This window comes from Kogia breviceps, chromosome 1 (assembly GCF_026419965.1).
Source record: "Kogia breviceps isolate mKogBre1 chromosome 1, mKogBre1 haplotype 1, whole genome shotgun sequence".
NCBI lineage: Eukaryota > Metazoa > Chordata > Mammalia > Artiodactyla > Physeteridae > Kogia > Kogia breviceps.
In genome coordinates this window covers 70,999,257-71,021,229 of record NC_081310.1, presented here as the reverse complement: position 1 = coordinate 71,021,229, position 21,973 = coordinate 70,999,257, and the positions used below count along the sequence as shown (strand labels likewise).

Below are 21,973 nucleotides of genomic sequence, written 5' to 3'. Positions count from 1 at the left end.
AGGTCATCCAGGGAATACTACTTGATTGATTAAAGACTAAACTAGATGATCTCTGAGTCCTTTTTAGTTTTGCAGAGTTTCTAAGAGTCTTTCTCAAATATCGGTACAATCCTATGCCTGCAAAATTATGGTGAACCACAAAAGTATTGAATAATTCATTAGCTCTAGTTATCCAGGGGCTGTCTTGATGCCATAGAAGTAACAAAATTAATGGCCCTCCTGGAGCTGGCCCTCCAAATAGGCAATGCACAGCAAACCAAAGCAATTTACTCTGCTTATAGACATAGCTTAAGTGTTAAATCTTAGTGATTGACCTTGTTATCAGAGAACAGCCAAGTTTCTGATTTTACATGTGGGAATCCTGAGACTCAGAAGAATGTTTAGCTATTCATTGTAGAATGTAATACAGATTAGGGTTAGCCACAATTGGTAACACTAGGGGAGTTGTTAATTTCTTGCTGGCAATTTCACTGTAAACTCCCTTCATAAATTTCAGATTTGAACTTGGCATTGTCATCTAGATGCACATTTATTTGATTTACGTATGCTGAGTGGTTCCTCATCACATGATCAGTTAGCAGACAGCACCTCAGATGCTTTATATATTTGAGAATTGTTCAGAAGCACAGAAACTTAATTTCATAAGTGAATAAGAAAGTGAATGTAGTGGGGATAAGTTACATTGGGTTCTATTATGATACAGCAAGGTTTCTCAACCTCAACACTATTAACGTTTCAGCCCAGATGATTCTTTATTGTGGCAGGTGGTGGTCCCAAACACTATGGGATGTTTAGCAACATCCATGGCCTTTACCTGTGAGATGCCAGTAGCAATTCCCCACTCCACTATGAGACCAAAAATGTCTCCAGATGTTGCCAAATATCTCCTGGGGTGGGGTTGGGGGTCACAATCACCCTTGCTTGAGAACCACTGACTACAAAAGAACCCCTGGTGATTAAAGTCAGTTCCAGACTTTTTTTTTTTTTTTCATTTTGTAGATTATCTGTTAGTATGTGCCCAGAGCATGGAAATCAATGCTTACTGTGCTTTAGAACTAGATAATTCCTTTTTTCTAGCCTGTGTGGCCTGGGACAAGTTACCTAACCTCTCAGAGTCTCAGTTCTCTTGTCTGTCTGGGACGTGCAAGTGAGTCACACACTAATAAGCCTCTAGTGTTATTCCTGGAGAGGGGCAGGCATGTGTTAAATGTTAGTGCTACCCTCCTCCCAATCCTCCTACCCCTCTTCCCCCCAGCCCCCTTCCCCCAAGCCTGGGGTGAACACAACCAAATGATATGCCCCACAAATAGCTTGGTGGTTTGTTTACAATGTTTTCCTTCCATAGAACAGGTAATCAGGTGCTGCCATTATATTCAAACCTTATGTGAGCTTTGGGGGAACAGAACCGCCTAAGTCAACAATAGATGAAGGAGAATCCGAGTTCCCAACCATCTGCATACGTGTCCAAGAACTTCCAAGCATAGAGAGCGTGTCCACAGACATAGAAACCATTCATCAGTTTCTTATTCTGTGTTCACTGCAATAAAACTGTAGCTTGAGTACACAAAGAGGCTGCTCACAGACTGAGCATGTCTCCCACCTGCAGCCACCCAAAGTCGAAAAATAAACCTCGTGGCTTAGTCAGCAACACCGACTGCTCCACTGCAGAATGCAGAAGCCCAGGTTCGGTACCCTTGAGGGGAACACGAACACAGAAACAAATCTGGTATCACCTGAAACCTGAAGGGTTTACAGAAAGAACATATGGAAAGGTTTATGGATCTTATTTTCATTATAAAGGCATTATAATGACATTATGAACCATTTGGAAAATGGGGGTGAAGGGAAGGAGATATCCAAAGTTTTAACACTCAATACAACTGTTTTCATTTTAGATATTTACTTCCAGGCCTGGTTCCTGTGCATGTGTGGCTTCCCTTGGCTGCAATGATCTCATACATGGTCTTCCTTAACCCGTCCCCCCACCGCCATTCCACACTAGATTACAAGCATTTCTCCTTGTTCTTACTGCCTTCACAGTTTTCATATTTAATGACTACACAGAAGTTCTAGAAAAAGATTTTCTGCCAGGTAACTAATGAACTATCCCACTGTTGAAGAACCCTGGCTTCTGATTTTGCAATTATAAATAATTTAGGGAAAAAAAGTCATGAGTATAGCTTTTCCCTTCTTAGGATTATTTTTGTGGGATAAAATCTCAAAAGTGGGATTAATAGGTGAAATCTATGGACATTTCTACAGTTTTAAATATACAATTGTCAAATTGTTTTAAAATATGTTATTCTGATTGTAAAAGCTCTTTGTGGCTTGTTGCAAAATATTTAGAAAATACAGAAAAGTATAAAGAATAAAACGTGGGACTTCCCTGGCGGTCCAGTGGTTACAACACCATGCTTCCATTGCAGGGGGGCATGGGTTCGATCCCTGGTCTGGGAACTAAGATCCCCCATGCCACAAAAAAGAATAAAACACACTCACCCATAATCCTTTAACTTGACTACTGCTAACATTTGCTGTATTTCCCTTCAGTCTTTTCTCCCTGTGTCCATCTTTAATATCTGCATCTACCTAAAATTTATTTTATTTTAATATTATCCACCTTCTGTTAAAGACCATCTACCTGCCCTCCAGCAGGGCTGTGTTCTAAAGTCAATGTATAAGAGAGCAGTGAGGTGTAGCCAAATTTACCTTCAAAACCCCCTTAGGAAGTCTCCATGCTGAATTATAACAATGCCTCTCAATAAGTTTAACCAGCTGGTTTTTCCTCCAGTATGGGAACAGACTGCTCTTTCTTCAGTGGAGCACCGGATGTAGCTGGCTTGCAAAGAGGCCATATTGTTTAAAACAGACGAATCTTTGAGACCAAATCTGCCCAGGCTCACAGAAGGAGAGGTGGATGGGAACTGACGCTGATGGAAGAATTGTATCTCCAGCTCCTGTGCTGGTTTGGTGGAACTACAGAAAGTCTCACTCTCACTATTTACATTGTTATTCATTTTCTCTCTTTCTCTCCTTTCCTTCCTTCCTTCTTCCCTCCTTTTCTCCCTCCCTCCTTTTATTTGTTCTAATTGTGGATAATTTACATGAGCCTAATACTCTTACAATGAGAGGCTATTACATTTATTCAGCCTGAATGGAACATGGCTCGTGACAGGGAATTCTACCTCAGCAGGCAGCCGTTTCCCTTTGCTGGATATCGCTGGCCACCTAGTGTTGAGGTAGGACCCGCTCCTCTTCCATGTCTGTGCTTTCGTCCCAGTTGTGTCTCCTGGAACGATGGAGGGCAGCTCTTCTCCCCTCCCTGTGGAAGCTTTCCTGAATTTGTGACATCCCTACTTCATCCATTTTTTATTATGGGGTGGTTTCCAATGCCCCACCCTCCTGGTTTGCCTTTAACGTTTGCCTCACTGAGAAGAGAAGGATCGTGGGTCTTGGGCAGAGCCCGTGGTTTCCCTCAGCTCCTCCGCTGACTGGCTGAGCAGCAGTAACAGGGGAATGGCGGTGCCACAAACGGAGTGGTGGAAGCACACCTCCGAGACAGCCTCTCTGCAGCTCCAGCCCCGGCAGCTTGCATCCCAGATTTGTGGATGGCACCTGGTGAAGCAGCGATGTGAGCCCAACGTGAAATCCAAGTACCTCATCATTTATCTGTGTTTGGATTTGGTTAGGGGTTTTATTAATGGCAGGGTTTGATTAAACAAAGTTTACACTATAACCAAGCCCAGCTGGATCTATGCATCAGTGGGAAGCCCCAATTCCCCTGATGTTGTCCTTTTCACTCACAGTTTCTCTTCCAAGGCATTTTCTCTGACTCTGATAGTTGTGAGGTCGCTCAATCACATTTATTTTAAGGGCCGGTCTGGCACACCCAGCACGGCAGCTCTGTGATGAAGGACTTCTGTGTTGAAGTCGCTGTGTACCCTAGGATATGGCCTTACCCTAACCTATGGAACAAGATCTCTGTGTCGTTCTGCCAAGGCAATGCTACCATTGGGTTTGGGCTCAAATTTGGAATTTTTCCAGCAAAAATCATATTCTAATAGACTGTTAATTGAAACATCATCAGAATTATCTTGTACGGTCACCAGAAGACAGTTTGGTGAAATCTGGGTTCTTTGGGGGGGAGTTGCTAATTATAAATGGCTCTGATTACCTTTTGCTTGGGCTATTTCTCCAGGGAAATCTAGGAATCACACCTCACCAGCACAGGCTGAAGCGTGTGTCTGTTTGTGATTTGTGCGGGGATTTCTTCCCTCTCACTGGAGCTGAGGCCAAGGCCATCTTCAAAGTCTTCTCTCAATCTGTGTGTCTTTCTTCCATTTCCTTCTCCCTCTGGTTCCCCTCTCCTTGCTTTGCCCTTTGGGTCCCCCTCTTCACCTTCTTTCACTTTGCCCACTGCCCTCCATCATTTTCCTGCCCTCTCTCTCCTCTCTTTTACTGCCCTTGTACTTCCCCCCACTCTCCTCCTCTCTCAAGTGCTTCTGACTATAGTTCCATCTTTCTCATTCCCTGTCTTCAGTTTCCCTCTATGATGACATCAGATTTCTTAAGGGCAGGGCGAACCCCAGCTCACTGAGTTTGTCCCGGTGCCTGCAGGCATTGGGCTGGTCTGATTCCATCTGTTCAGAACTCATTCATTCATGCCACAAACACTCTTCAAGCTCCAAGCTGATGGGAAACGAGAAAGGCGTTTCTCCCTGTCCCTGACCTGGACCCAGCCCCAGGCTGGCCCCTAACTGAAATCTGCAGATCCTGCACCAGAGCCAGGGCTATCCTCAGTGCCAGCATTACTCAGATCCCCCATGGTGCCCAGTGCGGACGGGGCCAAGCCGCATCATTCATGGCCAATGTCGGCCCTTCTGGTGTGTCTGCCGAAGTGTCACTGTCGGCCTGTAGGTGACAGCTATTGCTCACTGGTGAAGAGCCTTCTTATGATTTGCACTCTTCCTGTTCACACTATTCTTGAGAAATTAGAAGACAGCAATCCTGTCTCTTTCAAAGAGAGTTTCTGAAGGCTGTAGGCTCGTGGGCTAAAGAAGCTGCCAGATTTTCACCCCAGAGCTTAAAATGAAAACCATTAATCTGCTGCACACAGAGCAGCATGATTCCTAATATTAAACCATTTACTCAGTTCAATGTAATTCAATGTGGCAAATCAGAAGGAAGTGCTTCTCTTCTGCCTAAGTGTCCTGTTTTTCAGAGCATGAGATTCTCAGTCTTCTTGGGAAAGACCATTTCATTTACTAACAGTGAAAACAACCATGTCTTCCTTAAAAAAAAAACAAAAACAAAAACAACACACACACACGCACACACAAACCACTGGTGGTAGTTCATTCAACCTCTTCTTTGCCTTTGATTCACTCCTATTATATATATATGAAGTACTCACTGCTGAGAGCCTGAAGCCTGGATGGACAGTTGAACACTGACTGAGTAATTCACACAGTTCTGGGAAATAAAATCAACAATCCACAAACTGAACGCACTTCTGGATGCTCATCTGCCAAGGACCCTTGACACTCGATCTCTCTTTATTTCTGTTCAGTGTTTACTGCTTTCCCCCATCCCTCAAACCAAAGTCATAGCTTGGTAATTTCTTGTTTTAGAAAGTGACAAACAGAGCAGGCAGAGAAAACACTGTATATTTTGGACTAAAAATGAAATCATTAGGGTAAGTTTCTATTCTTGGTGACTGGAATTTTACCCTGGTTCTGATTAAGCACAACAAAGATATTATATGTGATGTTTTCCTGTAAACGTATGAGATGGTTTTCTATTGCATGTCCATGAATGGAAATATTTATCAGACTCCACTCAGCCCCATCCGTCTCTGGCTTGGTCTTCACACCCAAAAAGCCAACCAACAGAGAATCACAACCCAGCCCAGAGTGAGTAGTGCCTGTCTTGCTGTGTTTTTTTGCTTTCCGGTTTTTCCACAGTCTCACAATTAAGAGTAAATCTTATCCAGAAAATGTATGAGAGTACGTAGAATAGACACATTCCCATGTCCATAAATTGCTCAGTAAGAAGCAACTGCACATTCTAAGCATCTATCTTCTGTACCTACATTACTGTCAGAATGGGGTGGGTCCATCCAGAATCTGTTCCTTGGTGGTTAGAGTATTTCAGCGAGGAGGGCATTTCAGTGTCTGTGGGCTCCCTCAAGGTTGTAAACAAGGAGAGTCTCATGACAGAGAAGTCAAGGTATTCTACAAATAGGAGATCACCATCCGATTTTTAAAAGCAGTTAGATAAATTCAAGAATAGAAACTATGCAGGATCCCACCTATACATTATCCATGTCACAGAAGCAGAAATTGGCCATCAATACAAAGCCCAGAGGACAAAGAGGTTGCTCCTTTGAACCGTCAGATTTGTAAGCAGTCTGGAGAACAGTGACGAGGAGTGACCACAGAGCAGGAGCCCTGTGCTCTTGTCCTTCACACATCCACTAAGCCCTTGCACTTCCCCACTTCACGTCGAATGGAAGTTTCCTTATCTGCAAACTGGGGATAATATTGATCTCAGAAGATTTTTTAATAAGTATTTAAAAAGATAATCTCTAGAAAGCCCTTAGTAGAGTATCTGGCACATAATACACAATAATTATTTATTATTAGTGGTAGTAATTGTATTCACTTTTAACCCATGGTTTATGCTAGTGAAGCACTTATCATATTTTAATGCATCATATTATATCACATTTAATTTTATACCTAAAATATAGGTAATTCCATCCTTATTGATGCCTCTCAGGCAGCCTAAGGGAGAGGCTTAAGGGGGCTCTTTGGGGGACTTCTATCCCACCCCCGCCCTTTTGCCCCACAAGCCTAAACTCAAACTTCCAGTGTCTGAACAAGTGGATGAGGAAGAAGCACGCCAGGGAGCTAACCTTCTCCTAGGACACTGGTGGCCCTTCTCTGGCTGGCACAGAGGGGCCAGTAGAGAGCCACACTCGGGCTGGCCTTTAACTCCCAGGGAACTCCCCTCTTTCAAGTGGGAGCCAATCACTGCAAGGAGTCCCGCTAGTCTGAGGAGTACCTCCTGGAAGCTGAGGGGAGGGTTCTGGGAGAGTTTTGCCTCATGCAGAGGCCTAAACACAAAGTCAGATTGTCTTCAGATTATGAACGATTAGAAAAGCTCAAAAGATGGTCAGTAACAGTGGTGCACTGATCCTCAAACACTGCACAGGCAAATGGAAGAACCAGCCTCATTTTGGAGGACGAGGTACCTAATTCCTTCTTTACACTTTTGAAGTATATGTGTGTTTCTACATAATGTCCTTGAATAGTCATAGACACTCCTCTTTTGAGATAATTTTATCAAATCTAAACTAGATAATGTCATCTACATTACTGGAAATACAAAGTTAACAACAATAACAAAACTCAGGAAAAAGAAAGAAAAAAATACAACTTCCAGAATGGGTGCTGGAAAATAGTAAGATGGAATACACAGACGGAAAGCAGGAATATGGATTTCTAGACCCAGCTCTGTTCACCACTCAGTTGAGTTATATGGAACGTAAACAATTCACTTAACTACTTGGAAGAGACTAAATGACCCCCAGTCCTGGCCCTCTTCTGGCTCAGCCTAAGAGGAGGCCTTGAGGAACACTGGTCAGACTTCCCTGCCTGACTCCAAAAAGTTATTTAATCCTTTAGTAGTGGTGGTGGTGGTGATGCTGGTGATGGTAGTAATGGTGATGGTGGTACTGAGAGTGGGGGTGTGGTAACGGTGATGGTAAAATGGTGGAAGTGGTGATTCTGGTGGTGTTGATGGGTGATGATAGGATGGAGGAGCTTGTGGTGGTCATGGTGATGCAGGAAGCCAAGGTGGTGGAAATGACAGCCATGGTGGTGGAGACAGTGGTGGTGGTGGTGATGGTTGAAGATAATGCTGCCATGCTCTATGGATCTGAATAAGAGACTTGTATAAATGCTGTGATAGATTCAAGGAGTAGGCAGAGGGCGGTGGGGCACTTAGGTACTAGGACTTCATGAGCACAAGTGCACAGAGCATCTGGTGCTGGTCTCTGCCTGTAAATACAACATGTGCATTTCGAGGTGCTTCCTCTCTTGGGGACAATGCAAGCAAAACAGAGATGCTTAGGCAGGCATATACTGTTCTACTGGCTGTAAATTGGGGGGGGGGTGTTGAAAGGTTTTGCTTGTTTTATGCTTTATTTTTAAATTTTTATTTATTTTTGGTTTTTATCCTTAAAAATGTTTCAGTCTGTATTTTGGGAATAGAGCAATCAGGTCTGCTGAAAGAAAGAAAAGTAGAAATAGTTAAAAAAAAAAAAAAGCTGGGGCTGCAAGTCCTGGACACAGACGGGTGGACACAATTCAGGCAAAGAGGAGAGCCCTTCATATACAAAGTGCACCAAATCCGGTTCAGGCGGGGCTTAAAAGTCACTGAGGCCGGGCACATTCACACAGGATGGGTAGGTGCCCTGGGACAGAAGGTGAGGGCCGGAGCCACGCCCAGAGGGAGCTGGGGCAGCCAGTCAAGCACCCGCCTTCCTGGGGACAAAGGGTAATACTCTAGACCAGGTATGGCGGGATGAGCCCCTGGAAGGCCTTGGAAGGGCAGCTCTGTTTCACAGACAGAGGCCTGGTGCCAGGAACTCGGCTGATTCACAAAGAAAGGAGTGAAATGCTAACAAATGGTTTTCATTATCATCGTGCAGCCTCCACCCTCATTCCCTATGTGTGTGCTCTGCTTTTTTCTTTCTTTGCTTCGTCTTTTCATGGCTTGTAACTAAACAATGAGGTGATTGCCATCCCAGTGGATTGCACAACATAACCAGTGGCTGGATTGGAGCACAGCTTTCTCCGAAGAAATTCTGAACAAGAAAAATAAGCAAGCTGGAAATAAGGAGTTTGTTTTGCCCAACACCTATGTGTTTTTTAGTGCTTGTAATGAATTCGGAATGAGGGGCTGCTGAGAGCTAAGATACTTGGTTCCTTAGCAGTGCACCTGTCAGCCCAGCAATGGGGCATTCTCCTCTTGAATAAAACACCACATCGCCGATGTGAAAGGGGGGCTTACCCCGTTATCCAGGAAAATAAATTGGGACCACTTGTTACTTACCAATATAGTATGAAATAATGATTTACTTTGAATAAACTGGTGCAGCTTTGGAAGAGTTTTCAATTCTGTTCAACAAACATTCATTAAGGGCCTAACCTCTGAGACTGCCCCATGGAGAGAAAAACACCCAAGACCTCAAAAAGTTAACGACCCAGCAGATACCTAAATCTGTCCCAAATCCCTGGATAACTGAGCATAAATTTGACCATGAAAATAACCTCCGTGTTTTATTCTCCTTGTGATCCACTTTCCCTGTTAGGCAGCAATCACCCTAAGCAAAGATGCTATTAACGGTACAGGGCCTGGCAAGTTTTAGTCATAGCTGGAGTAGTTTCCTACCCCTGACTACGACAAGGCTGAAGAAAATGGATCATTTCAAAAACAAATGTCTTAGTTCGTTACTCAGCATCTTTGTCAGCAAACGATTGCAGATAATCATCCTGCAGCTGCCGACTGACTGTGTTCCACACTCGCTCAGATGGGGCCACTGAGCATGTGCCTGGCCAGCCATTCCAAAATGACTGGAATATAGACAACAACTGTAACACAAACAGGATTTCTTCCTGCCAGAGACAGCCAGGCCAGGGCATGGGATGGACAGGAGGTATCGCCTTCTGTTCTGCACCAAGCCTGCCAGTAACCCACTGCCTGATTATAGCTGAATGTCTTTAACAGTATTAATAAGAATAGCTAACATTTATGTAGCACCAGCTAGGTGCCAGCCACTGGGCTAAATGCTTATTTTATTTAAGCCTCTCATCAACTCAAGGTAGAAGGTATCTGACCTTTGAGAGGAGACACTGAGGCACAGAGAGGTTAAGTCACTTGCTAAAGGTCACACAGCTGATAAGCGGTGGGGCTAAAATGCAACCAGCCCCAGGCCTCAGGGCCTTGTTTGATGTGACCATCAAGGGAAGTTCAGAGTCACTAGCGGCCCTTTCTTTACAGCTCTAACAGCCTATAATTCTGTAAAATAACAACTGAAATTCTAAAATAAATAGTTTTTATTTCTTTGAATCTTAAACATCTAAACTTACCTCTTGAGTGGCTGAGTGCCTGGTTTCTTTCTCTGTGTGTGTCGGGGGGCCAGTGGGTGATGGAGCAGGGAAAACTGTCTGTCTTCATCTTTGGAATTTCTAACTACCCACAGTGTTCTGGGTCCCTGGAGACGATGCACTCTATGGGTCCCTTGTTAGCTCTGGAGTAAATTTCCCCAGTGCAGGGTTTTGCTTTTGTTCGTGATGTCACGGTCAAATAAAGCCTAAAAGAAGAAACGCTAGAAGTTTGAGAATGTTCTGAAATATAATTGTATGAGAATCAAGTGACTTTAGGAGGACAGCAGGTTTTCATCTCCTCTGACCTTTCCTCCTGAGGTAATGAAGGAGCTAGATGAAACTCTTTAAAGTGAGCTTGAAAATGCCCATCAAATAGCCCCTCATTACAGTTAACCAGCCCGCTGACATTCCGACATTCCCCATCAGGCGTATATGATCTGTGTAGTAGGCGCCCACTTGGGGCTGGGATAGTTAAAGCCATACACAGGAAGTAGCTAAAACAGCCCAAAGCCCCCTGACAAACACACACAGGGAAATAAATTCTTCATTTCCAGCTCTTATCTAGGTAATCCTCCGGTTACCTAGGATTCACATGTGCTGCATGCCTGGGCAAAGCTGGGCCAAGTTATCTCTTTCATACTTTGAGTCATTTTCTGGGTGTGAAGTCAGCAGACAAGCCAGGAAATGTCAGCACGGAAGAGTGAGGGAGTTGTCACTCCAGGGGGGGTGTGGAGTAGGATGGCATCTGACGTGCCCTTGGGACTCAGTGTCCCCAGGATGCGTTTGGTGTTGGCTACCTGTGATCCATGTTTCCTTTGATGCAGGGTTGGTTGGGTTGCGGTGCTTTTTGCAGTAAAATTGAAGTCCAGCTACTCGAACAGAAATAGCCTCATCTCATGGACACTTTGAGTAAGGGTGGCTTTTTGCTGGGATCTTTACATTCAAGTCCCACAGCTTGTCCCTTATCCCTCTTTAATGGGAGGATGAACTGCCTGCCTTTTAAAAGCCCTAGAACACTGTGTGTCTGTTTGGCCAGGATTTTTCCCGGGTCTTTTTCAGGGCTATGGATCTTTAGCTTGTCTTAATTTCTGAAGTTACATCTGAATTGCATTATAGACTTATGTGTTGTAATATTGCTTGACCTGTTGCTTGGAAAACATACCATACACTGAGAGGAAAAGGCTAGCTCAAAAGAGCTGAGGACATTTAATCTTATAAAGCAAATGGAATAAAGAGCTTGGATCTGAGTTAGCATTCACTGGCAATGTTTTGTTTCCATTCATGTATTCTGTCCCAGGCGGTCATCTCGGCCTACAGTGGGCTGGGGGCCTCAGTAGGCACTGGTATTGTTGGATGTAAACTTTGATTCCAACCAACCTGAGAGTCCCCCTTTCCCTCAATACCTCTTAGTCCCGAGTATTGGAACAACAGCCAGGAAAGGCCCAATGCAGAACTGAAATGGATCTTTTTCTAGTGGTTTAAGGATCAGCCAGTTGGAACTGAGGAGATGTTTTCTTAGGGTTGCAAAAGAGTTTGAAACTATTAGATTGTTTTTGGCACTCAAATGTAGATTATAGGTATATCATTAGTATTACTAAGCTGATGGGCTACACTACAAGGACTGTTATTTACTAGCATGTTCTTGCAAATATGTACTGCCCTCAACTCTATAATGGAAGGTTGCTGTGTGTTTAGATGCCTTATCTTCTACCACATTCGTGTCACTGTAATTACCCACGTTACAAAAACCTCTCCGTGGCATTGGCATTGCACAGCTCATGCATCCACAGCTCACGAATCCAGTCGGGTAAATACCATGCAAATTGTGGCCCTCCACACACCCCAGAAGGCCACGCACGTTTGCAGCAAATGCTCTTTGATTCTGAAGCTCAAGGCCAACCCCATGATGATTTCTTCCTTGAGCTGCCTCTCTGGGAAGTGCTCGGAAGAGTTTGTAATTTATCTGAGAACCTCCAGAAGAGCCACAGGACCATTTCTCTTTTAGAGAAAAGTGGCAAGGCACTTTAGAATTGTCAGCATTGAAACTTTCAAAAAGAATAGCGGTTTTGCTGAACCTTAATGTCTTCCTAAGTCCTTATTGCCAGATGCTATTTTCCTATTGGATGTGCCAAAACCAATAAACAGTTAAAGCACATCAAATGATCTCAAAATGGCCAGAACTGAATTTCCCCCACCCCAGAAAAGCTCCTAGTCAGCAAAGCCCACAGTCACAGTCCATACTAGAAAACATCTGGCTAGGCTAAGAATTAGGAAAACAGACTTTCAATGTAAAAGATTTCAAATTTTCTTTTGTGTATAGGCTCAGAGAAAGAACTAACAGAGAGAGGGGAGAATTAAGGGGAACAGTTACAGCAGTGAAAACCACAGAGACAGCACCAGCAGTTATTATTACGCCCTCAGCAACATGTTCTTAATGCCCAGCCTTTCTAGTGAGTTTTCCCAGCCCACAGAACTCCAGCAGGTGGAATCTAGGAGGAAGGAGGATGCAGTTCACGCCAGCTGCTCTGGCATCTTTGATGTGGTGTAAACTGCTCTTGGGAATAGCCGTTGTGTCCCAGCACCTGCGAGGAATGAACGATCCAAGAAGTCTTTTTGGTTAAGCATCCCCCAGTTTTTGGTACTAAAACTGGCAGCAAATAATTATTGGACCTAATAATAAGTTAACCATAGCTCCAACACAAAAGAACATTTTAAGTGGCATGCCAGGAGTAAAAAGAAAACCTTCCAACTCACAAATGTCAATTATATCTAGACAATTGCCGGGGGTGGGGAGGTGGGAAGGGGAGACAGAGGCAATATCCCCCCGAGAGTCTGCAAGCTTTATTCTCACACCTTCTTCTGGCCTATGATGTGATCATACCTGCACTTTGTATTTTCTGAGATATATTAATTTCTTGATAATTTTTCTTAATTGCTAGTTCATCAAAGCCAGTGTCAAGTTTCCCATTCCTCCTGTGTAGCTGTGATTCGCAGCCCTGGCTTTTCCCTGGGGTCACCTTGGGAGCTTTACAAAACACAGTTTGTATTCTGAAATTGACCACAGGATCATTGAGACCATATGAAAGTGAAGGGGAGGCTGAGACAAGTGTCAACAGAGAGGGCCATACAAACACGTTTTAACCTCAGGGGGTCTTCAGAAGACACTTTAGCTCTAGCTGACTCAAGTCTGGTTGCTCAGGGGTTCTGGGGCGTGGTCTAGACATAATGTTGACGGTGATATGGAAAGTTATAGTCAAGCAGGCACCCCACAGCAGTAGGCTGACTCTGGGTTATCACTCTCTCTCAGCCCTGGATCCCTCACCCAAGGGAGAGGTTGCAATTGGAAGGGGACCAGAATGGGACCCTCCAAAACGGTGATCCTCAAATTTGGATGTGCATATAAATCACCTGCAGAGATTAAAACTCGGATTGCTGGGTTTCACTCAGCATTGCTAGGCCTATGGTAGAGCCTAAGAATCTGCATTTCTAACAAGTTCCAAAATATTGCCAGTACTATGGTAGACCTCACTTTGAGAAATACTGCTTTAAAGCCTGAGACCCAGGACAGGCCAGCATTGTCCTGGTCTGGAAGGGGTACACCAGATTTCATAGCATTCTTTCATGCCCTGTAAGAAGGAATAGAACACTGTCTGAGATGAGCTGGGGTTTATTTCCATGCTTTTATAAAAGTGTGAAAACTGTCTAAGTGATTACCGCCTGAGTTTAAGAATAGATATGCATTTGGGTTGTTTGTTCCTAATATCTTTGCATTAGAAATTGGTAATATTTAAATCAGATTTAATTTCAGAGCCCCAACCTTCACTAGCATAAGACTAAAAACAATGACAACAATATCTATGAAAAATCACTTAGTGTTTCAGGATTCTGGACCGGAAATTGCTTTCTCCAGTAGTAAACTACCTGTACCTACACTGAACAAGAGAAGGCCAAAGACACAGGATCTCAAGTATAGCAATCAGGCATGTAGATGTGACTGGCAGGAGACCCTGGCATGCAAATGTGGCTTGGCCCAGAGGTTGCAGATATATGGCCAGGGAACCCTTTGTGGTCAGCCTAGAGCTGATCCTCCAAGAAGGCAAGTCTGCCTAGGAGTTGTGGAATGTTTGATTTAGATAGACCTTCTCTCTCCTTCTAACCAGCTGGATTGGAGGCCATCCTGGCTTACAGTGGAATATATAGAATATTTTCAAAGAGTCACTCTTACTTCCCTGATTGTCCCAAAGATTAAAGTGTAGGCCTTCTGTGTCACATAGGAAGGTACAGTCAGCAGATAGGTCACAGCAGTGAGCTCTGCAAGCTCATAGTACCTGCTGCTGTATAAAGCCCATCACATACCTTTCTCACACCCCCCCCCCCAAGACTCCCTCTGAAGCCATGTTGGACTTCTGGGGCTCTGTGATGCCTTTCCCTTTTTCCCTGATGCTCTCCTATTCATCCTTAAGAACCCTGCTCAAATGTTCCTTCCTCTATGAACATATGTCTCTGGCTAATCTGGCCAAATAAAACAAACTCCTCCCTCCGCTATGTTTTCTATATCATGTCAGATATCTATCATACTTAACATATTGTGCTTTAAACGCTGTTCATGTGTTTGCTTTCCTTACCTCTAGCTTACTTGCTCTTGGAAGTTGAGCTATGTCTCATTCTTCTTTGCTTCCCTAGCACCTAGCACAGTGGCTGGTGCAACGCCTCCAAGTTTAGTGTTTAATTAATGAAATAAATAAATTCCAGTGTTTGGACAGGCAGGAAAGCATTCCTTAAGCACTCAGTAAGGATGCAGGCTGGAAACACTAATGCCCATAGAATCACAGGCGATCAGAGCTGGAGGAGACCTTAGCTATCCTCCCTGCTGGTTCCTCATTCTATGGAGAAGCCTCAGAGATGCTTAAAGATACTTGGCAACTTATACACAAATGAGAGAAAAATGGGCCAGGACACAGCTCTGTAGATTCCAATCTGGTGATCAGTCGGGTTTGGCCAAACACCCAGCTGAAGGGTTTGTGGACCAGATCCTCTTCCCATGAGTGATGTAACAAGACCCTAGAGTACTCACCTCCTGCTGTGGGGAACCTGCTATCCTCCCTCTCCTGTGCTCAATCCAATGCTGAGGGAGCCTGAAAATGGTCTTTGCTCCGGAATCTAACTTTTTTTAGGGTGTGTGAGTAAGTGTTCATCTCTAGGCCTGAACCCCAGTTGAGTACATGAAGGTTTTTCTGGTATATCTAGAGGAAAAATGATATTCTGAGTAAAGGGGGTCAGAAAGAGGAATAGTAACATCTCAGTCCTTAATTTCATGACTTCTAACAGCAGGAAAACCACCCAAGGCCCTTTCTACTTCCTTGTCCTCCAGCTCCTCTGTGTGATCAGGGACTTGGGGGCCATGGTGGCTTCACTGACATTTGCTTCCATAGCACAAGATGAGAGGGGGTGTTGCAGGAAGATAGGGGGTGGGGGTAGCCCCACACTAGGAAGAGGCATGATGGGAAAAAAGGGGTTTGGGAGTTGAAAAGACAGTCTAGATAGCAAGGATAAAGATGTCATTCTACAACATTTTTGGTGGGAGAGCTACCCCACCCTATGACAAGTTCTGCAATAGACATAACCATTAATTCACAAAAAATGTCAAGTAACCCTCCAGCTTAAAGCCTTCCACTCCCTTTCCACTGCCCATAGGGTAAAACCATAGTTTCTCCCTACATCCTTCTACCTCTCCAACTCATTTCTTTGGTCTCTTCCCTACATGTTCAGCATCTTTGACTTGTTTCTACCCCAGAGCCTTTGCACTTGCTGTTCCTTCTGCCTGGAATGCTCTCTCCCCCATTCTTTCTCATCCTTCAGATATCAACTTGAAGGCCACTTCCTCAGAGAACTCTCCACCGAGCACCCTGACTACAATGGCCCCTCACTACACCCTGCTATCACCCTCTATCCTCATACCCTGCAGGGCATGTAAAGAATCCGAAGATGTTTATTTACACAAGACTGTAAACTCCAGAAGAGCAGAGATCTTGTTGATCTTATTCACTGCTGGGTCCCTAGCACCTAGGATAGTACTTGGCACATAGTAGAAATACGTGCTTAGGAAATGTTGTTGAATGAATGAATGAAACACCTACATATACGAAGTTTATAGAAGTAAAAGAATAGACACCTACCGTTGCTTCTAGGAACTACAGCCTCAAATTGAATAGAAGTTTTTTCCTCATTGCATCAGCTCCCTAGCTCCTGATTCGTAAAATGTGATTTTCCTAAAATTTGAACTCTGAGATTGGCATCCTAGTTCTGTAACAGCTCTCTGTTACCTATCAAGTGGTCACGTTGCCTTCTTTGCCACCATGACTTGTTCTAGATTCTCATCAAAACACCAACATGTTCTCAATTGTCAAGACTTTTTATTCTGAGTAATTTACCTTAGTTATGCTGGTCCAGAGTTGGGTCTACTGTATCTGTGGGTATAATGTACAGAATAATTCCATTTCAATCCTGGATTAGGGGCGTGCTAGAGCTGGACTCTGATGTGGGACTAGAAGCACCGACGCTGCGTGTAAGATCAGCCATAGACTGTGTCCAGGCAGAAACCAAGAGCTCTGGCACAAGAGTGAGAGGCAGGTGCCGCCGCAGGTCTGTGCAAGTTCAGGCCCCTGGCAAATTTTGTAGCTGAGCTCTGTCTCCTCCTTTGGTCCTGATACTGGCAAAGTCCCAACACTCAAGAAAACGGGGTTTGGGACTTCCCTGGTTGCGCAGTGGTTAAGAATCCGCCTGCCAATGCAGAGGACATGGAATCGAGCCCTGGCCCGGGAAGATCCCACATGCCGCGGAGCAACTAAGCCCGTGTGCCACGACTACTGAGCCTGCGCTCTAGAGCCCGTGAGCCACAACTACTGAGCCCACATGCCACAACTACTGAGCCCGTGTGCCTAGAGCCCGTGCTCCGCAACAAGAGAAGCCACCGCAGTAAGAAGCCTGAGCACTGCCACAAAGAGTAGCCCCCACTCACCACAGCTAGAGAAAGCCTGCGCGCAGCAACAAAGACCCAACGCAGCCAAAATAAATAAATTAATTAATTAATTTAAAAAATAAGAAAGAAAGGAAACAGGGTTTATTGTGTTGGCACCTCCCTCCCCTCCTACTTGGGACACAGCTACCTGTCTACTAGAGAATGTGGTGAAGAGCCGATCTAATGCCAGCTCTCTCCTCCCACAGAGTCCTGGCCCGGGGTCGTGCAGTCCAAGGGGCTGGATGGCATGCTGGACCCAAGCTCAGCTCAGCGTCTGGGCCCAATAACAGCTTTTCCGAGGGAGCAGCTTTCTGTCCTGGCCACACCGAGGTAAGCACCCGAGAGGCATCTGTCTCACCAAGGTTCCTAGCTCTAGAGCTGCCAGGACAACTGGAAATGAGCCCCAGGCTGAGGACGGGGCATCGGTGCCAGCTGTCAATCAGCAGGGACCCAGGTGGCTCCTAGCGACCCAGCACATGTGGCCCTCCTAGCTCATCTGGAGAGGACGTTGCCCATGCTCTCAGGCTGGCCCCATGACTTCCAAGGACACGATAAGAGTCTGAGCCATGCACCTCTAAAGGAACAGAACACAGGTTCTCAAATAGACAGTGCCGGTCAGACCCTCCACACAGTTCCTGGTCTGTCTGAGCAGGTGATCTTATGAGATTGAAGGTCCCTGATCACTCTTCATGCCCTTGGCTGTGGAGTGGCGGGTGGGGAGAGTTCCAGGTCTGAAGACAGGGGTGAGTTCCACTTCCACCAGGCTTCTGCCTGTGGTCAAGTTATTTACTATTACTGTGTCTCTGTTTCCTCTTCCGTAAAACGGGAAGAGTAAGACCCACCTGCTAGGTTTGCTGTGATGGGTAATGAGACAATTAAATTGATCATGATGTAATTATGATCTCTCCTCATTCATTTTAAGATGTGTCTCTAAGAATTCAGACCAGTAGATTCTGTCTCCATTCCATCCTGGAGTAGACAATAAATCCACAGGTGCCTGCACCTGCTAGTGCTTTCTGGCTGCATATTTCTATCGTGGGCATTTTAAGTGCTTTTGGATCCAGTCTGCATGATGTCCAGAAATCTGATAAACAAGATATAAAACAATTAAATGTCCAACTATTCCCTGGAATCTGGATTTATGGCTTCAGGACGGTAAAACTCACAACCTGTTGACAGAATTTTCATTTTGATGTTGGAGGTTGAGTAAACACAGCCCAGGGCCCATCAATTACAGTCCGTGTGCAGCCTCAGGCCTCTCGCCTCTAGAGCAGCTGAGGCTGAGCAATTGCAAGTGCCCACATGAGAGCCTGCCACTCACTAGCTGCATAACCCCAGGTCGCTGAGCCTCTGCAAGGCCCATTTCTCTCCTCCCTAAAGTTCAAGGATTGGACTCGATGAGTGGTTCTGAAAATGTGGTCCCCAGACTAGCAGCATCAGTATCACCTGGGAACTTGTGGGAAATGCAGATTTTCGGGCCCCACCCCAGACCTACTGAATCAGAAACTCTGCGGGTGGGCTTGGCAGTCTGTGGTTTTACAAGCCCTCCAGGTGACTCTAATGCACTGAACCTCTGGCCTTGATCAACTCTGACGTCCCTTCCAGTTCATGCTTCCCCTTAATAAATTCAGCCTGGGAGATGCTTGCAGAGAAGCTGGATTTTATTCTGTCAGTGCCTTTCCCTGCTGCAGCCTCAGGGATTTCTCCCTGAAAAGCTCACTCCACGCAGGCCCCAACACCCGACTGAGTCCCAGTCTGAAGACAGCAGCCAGTTTACATTGCAAGTGGAGGCCAAGTGTAAAACAAGAAATGATTCCTGACCCGCACTCGTAATGTGGTGAGTGAGATGGAGGAGGAGATGGAGGCTGGATATCCTCAGCCAGGAGGATTTCCTCTCTTGCTAACGCTTAGTGACCCTGGTTCACTGATCTAATCTCTAGCCTGGGAATCACTAACAGCTCTCTCTCGACACTCCTCCTGCGAAGGCAGGAATTCTCTCTCTCCCTCTACAATGCACCTCCGAAGGCACGGTCGCCGGGCCCCCCAGCGCCATCAGCTGTCCTGGCCACAGAGGTGGACCAGTTGCTTAGCTCTGCCCAGCAGCTTCATCACCTATTCAGGTGAGGCCAGAACCTGTGTGAAATCATTCACCTGGTGCAGGAAATTTCTCTTATTACTGGAGTGTGTGAACGACTGGCAAGCCACAGAATGTACCTTTGGCCTGGGAGAGGGTGAAGAAAGCTGGGAGGACCTTGAGTAGATGGATAAAAGGCCCCTGACGGGTCCCTCAACTTTTAGTCATTCATCTTCCATTCTGGTGGGAGCAGAACAAACACAGAACATTCACACATTAAACAGAACATGTTCCATCATGTGAGCCCCTAACTGCATCCTCCCCAGCTAAGCATTCCGCTCACAGGTCTCTGCTTAGTGAAACCCCAGCGAGGACTGTCATCTCTTCAGGAGAAAGGCTTCAAAGGTTGTTTTTAAAAATAAATAAATAAAACTCCTCCCTGGTTCACGTCAAGGAGAGAATGTTGTTTTGTAGACTGTGCTTTGTTCTTTCAATTACTACAGTAGAAAACACTAATTTTTTTTCTTTCTTATCCACTCATGATTTTTTAAACGAAAGACTTTTTTTTTTAAGGTTATAGGGGCATTCTGTTATGAGTAATTAAAAATAAAAACCTTTAAGACCCAAATGAGAGATATATTTGCAACTTTTTAAAATCTCAATGAAACGATCTCTCCAGGATGTAAATCTCCACTGTGATCAAATGCCATCAGGTACCACAGGTTACCTGGACAGTGCAATGAGGAGTTGCGCATTCGACTTTAAGAACTCTGTGTAGTCAGTTGAGTAGAACCAGCAGAGTTCTAGGCAGAGCAGAACATTTTATAATTGCTTAAACCCAAAGAGTGTCAGAGTTGGAAGATACCTTAAACATCACCACTCAGATGGAGAAATTAAGGGACACAGAAGGAGGAGACTTGTTCACACACTCACTGACTCTTAAGAGGTGGTGCTCCCTGCGAGGGCTAGGTCATGTGCACACGACAAAGATGGACAGGATGCGTCTCTGCCTCCAGGGACCTTACCCTCTAGGTGGGAGGATAAGAGGAGAATATGTTGCCCTAAAAGAGCATTAAGGAAATTCTTTTAGAGATGGAGAAGGGAGAGAACTGGTCTCTTTGGAAATAGGAAAAGCTCCCCAGTGGAGGCAGCTATTAAGGTGGGTGTTAAAGCCAACAGGAAGGACTCTGACCAGCCCAGGTGGAGAGCAAAAAGACACACAGGGAGGGACACAGGGAAGAATGCCTGGCACAAAAGAGTTTGAACCGAGGGCAACGGGGTGGGGGTGGGGGAGCACAGAGCCGGCACTGCCTCTGAGGAATTCTGTTTGCCTGGAATGCAAAATATGTGAAGGGAGTAGAAGGAGAGCAGGGTCTGTCTGCCAGGCTGAGCAACCTAGTGGCATACTAGACAACCACTCACCACTGGATCCTTTGAGCAGGGTGATGTGATCAGACCAGTCCTTTAAGAAGTTAAATGGGACGGCCAGGGATGGTAGGCATTGGAAGAAGACAGATGAGGGTGCAGGACATCAGCTGGGAGACTGTTCCATGACCTGAACCGGGAACATAGAGGTGAGAATTGAAAGTATAGTTTCAAGAGATACTACTAAAAAAAAAAAAAAAAAAAAAAAAGAGTGGATATATCTATATGTATAACTGATTCACTTTGCTGTACACCTGAAACTAACACAACATTGTAAACCAACTATACTCGAATAAAAAAAATTTTTAATACAAAAAAAAAAAGAGAGAGATGCTACTGAAGCAGACAAAAAGGGCTGGATGGAGGTCAAAGAGGAAAGAGCAGAGTCCAGTCATGAGCTGAGGCTTGGAGCTGGTGAATGAAGGAATGGTGGCTCCAGTAACAGAAAAAGGAAATGCAGAGAAACATGTTTAGGAGGATGGGGAGAGATGCTCACAAGAGATAGTAGATGTGGAACTAATTCATAAATCATCAAGTGGCCCCCAATGGGGCAGCTTCTGTTGAGTACAGAGGAGAAAGGGGAGAATGATGATCTTCGTGAGGAGTAGGAGAACAAAGGTTGTGTTTCGGAGGCCTTGCATTTAAAGTGTCAGCATCCATGGGGAGTTGCCCGTCAGGAAGCTGAGGATTCCGAACCGGCTTTCAAAAGAGGAGCCGGACCAGAGAGCCTGGCATGGGCATCAACTGCACGGAAACTCCAGTCGACTCCTTAGAAGAGGATGAGCTCACCAAAGAGGGGACTCCAGAATGAGGTGGGAACCTCTGGTAATTGGAAATAGGGAGCAGTATGTCCCTTATTACCATCAAAACCCTACATTTTAATCTTTTTTTCATTTCCCTATCCAAAGTCTAAGTGTTACTAACATGGATATAAAGGGATGAATTTCCACTTCATTTCTTCTCCCTTCATCTACCTGATGAGAGATAACGTGTACTGAGAGGCAGAAAGAAATGAAACAAGAAAAGGAGCAAAAGCAAAGGGCTTGAACTGGCTGCCAATTGACTAATCAGCTGGACGCTTATCTGCAAGACCATTAGCTAGCACAACCAACGATGGTCGAAAAGTCAGATGTGTCACTGCTTCCTCTGCATGGCTGGCTGCAGAATTGGAGCAAACACAAAGATTTTTCCAAGTAACCAGAGAGAAAAGAATTTGGTGGTTTTATTCTTGGTATCTCACTAAAGATCTGTCTATTTCCAGCTGAATAGAAGCACATTACA

The 21,973-nt window shown here is 45.0% G+C and overlaps 1 protein-coding gene across 2 annotated transcripts in view; it reads left to right on the top strand.

The window, feature by feature from the left end:
• NGF (nerve growth factor) overlaps window positions 1–21,973 on the top strand; it is a 50,411-nt gene that overhangs the window by 25,320 nt on the left and 3,118 nt on the right. For both annotated transcript variants that reach the window (XM_067030617.1, XM_059046531.2), the window contains exon 2: window positions 17,400–17,523. The gene's annotated coding sequence lies outside the window, so the exon portion shown is untranslated. The remainder of the gene's footprint in view (window positions 1–17,399; window positions 17,524–21,973) is intronic.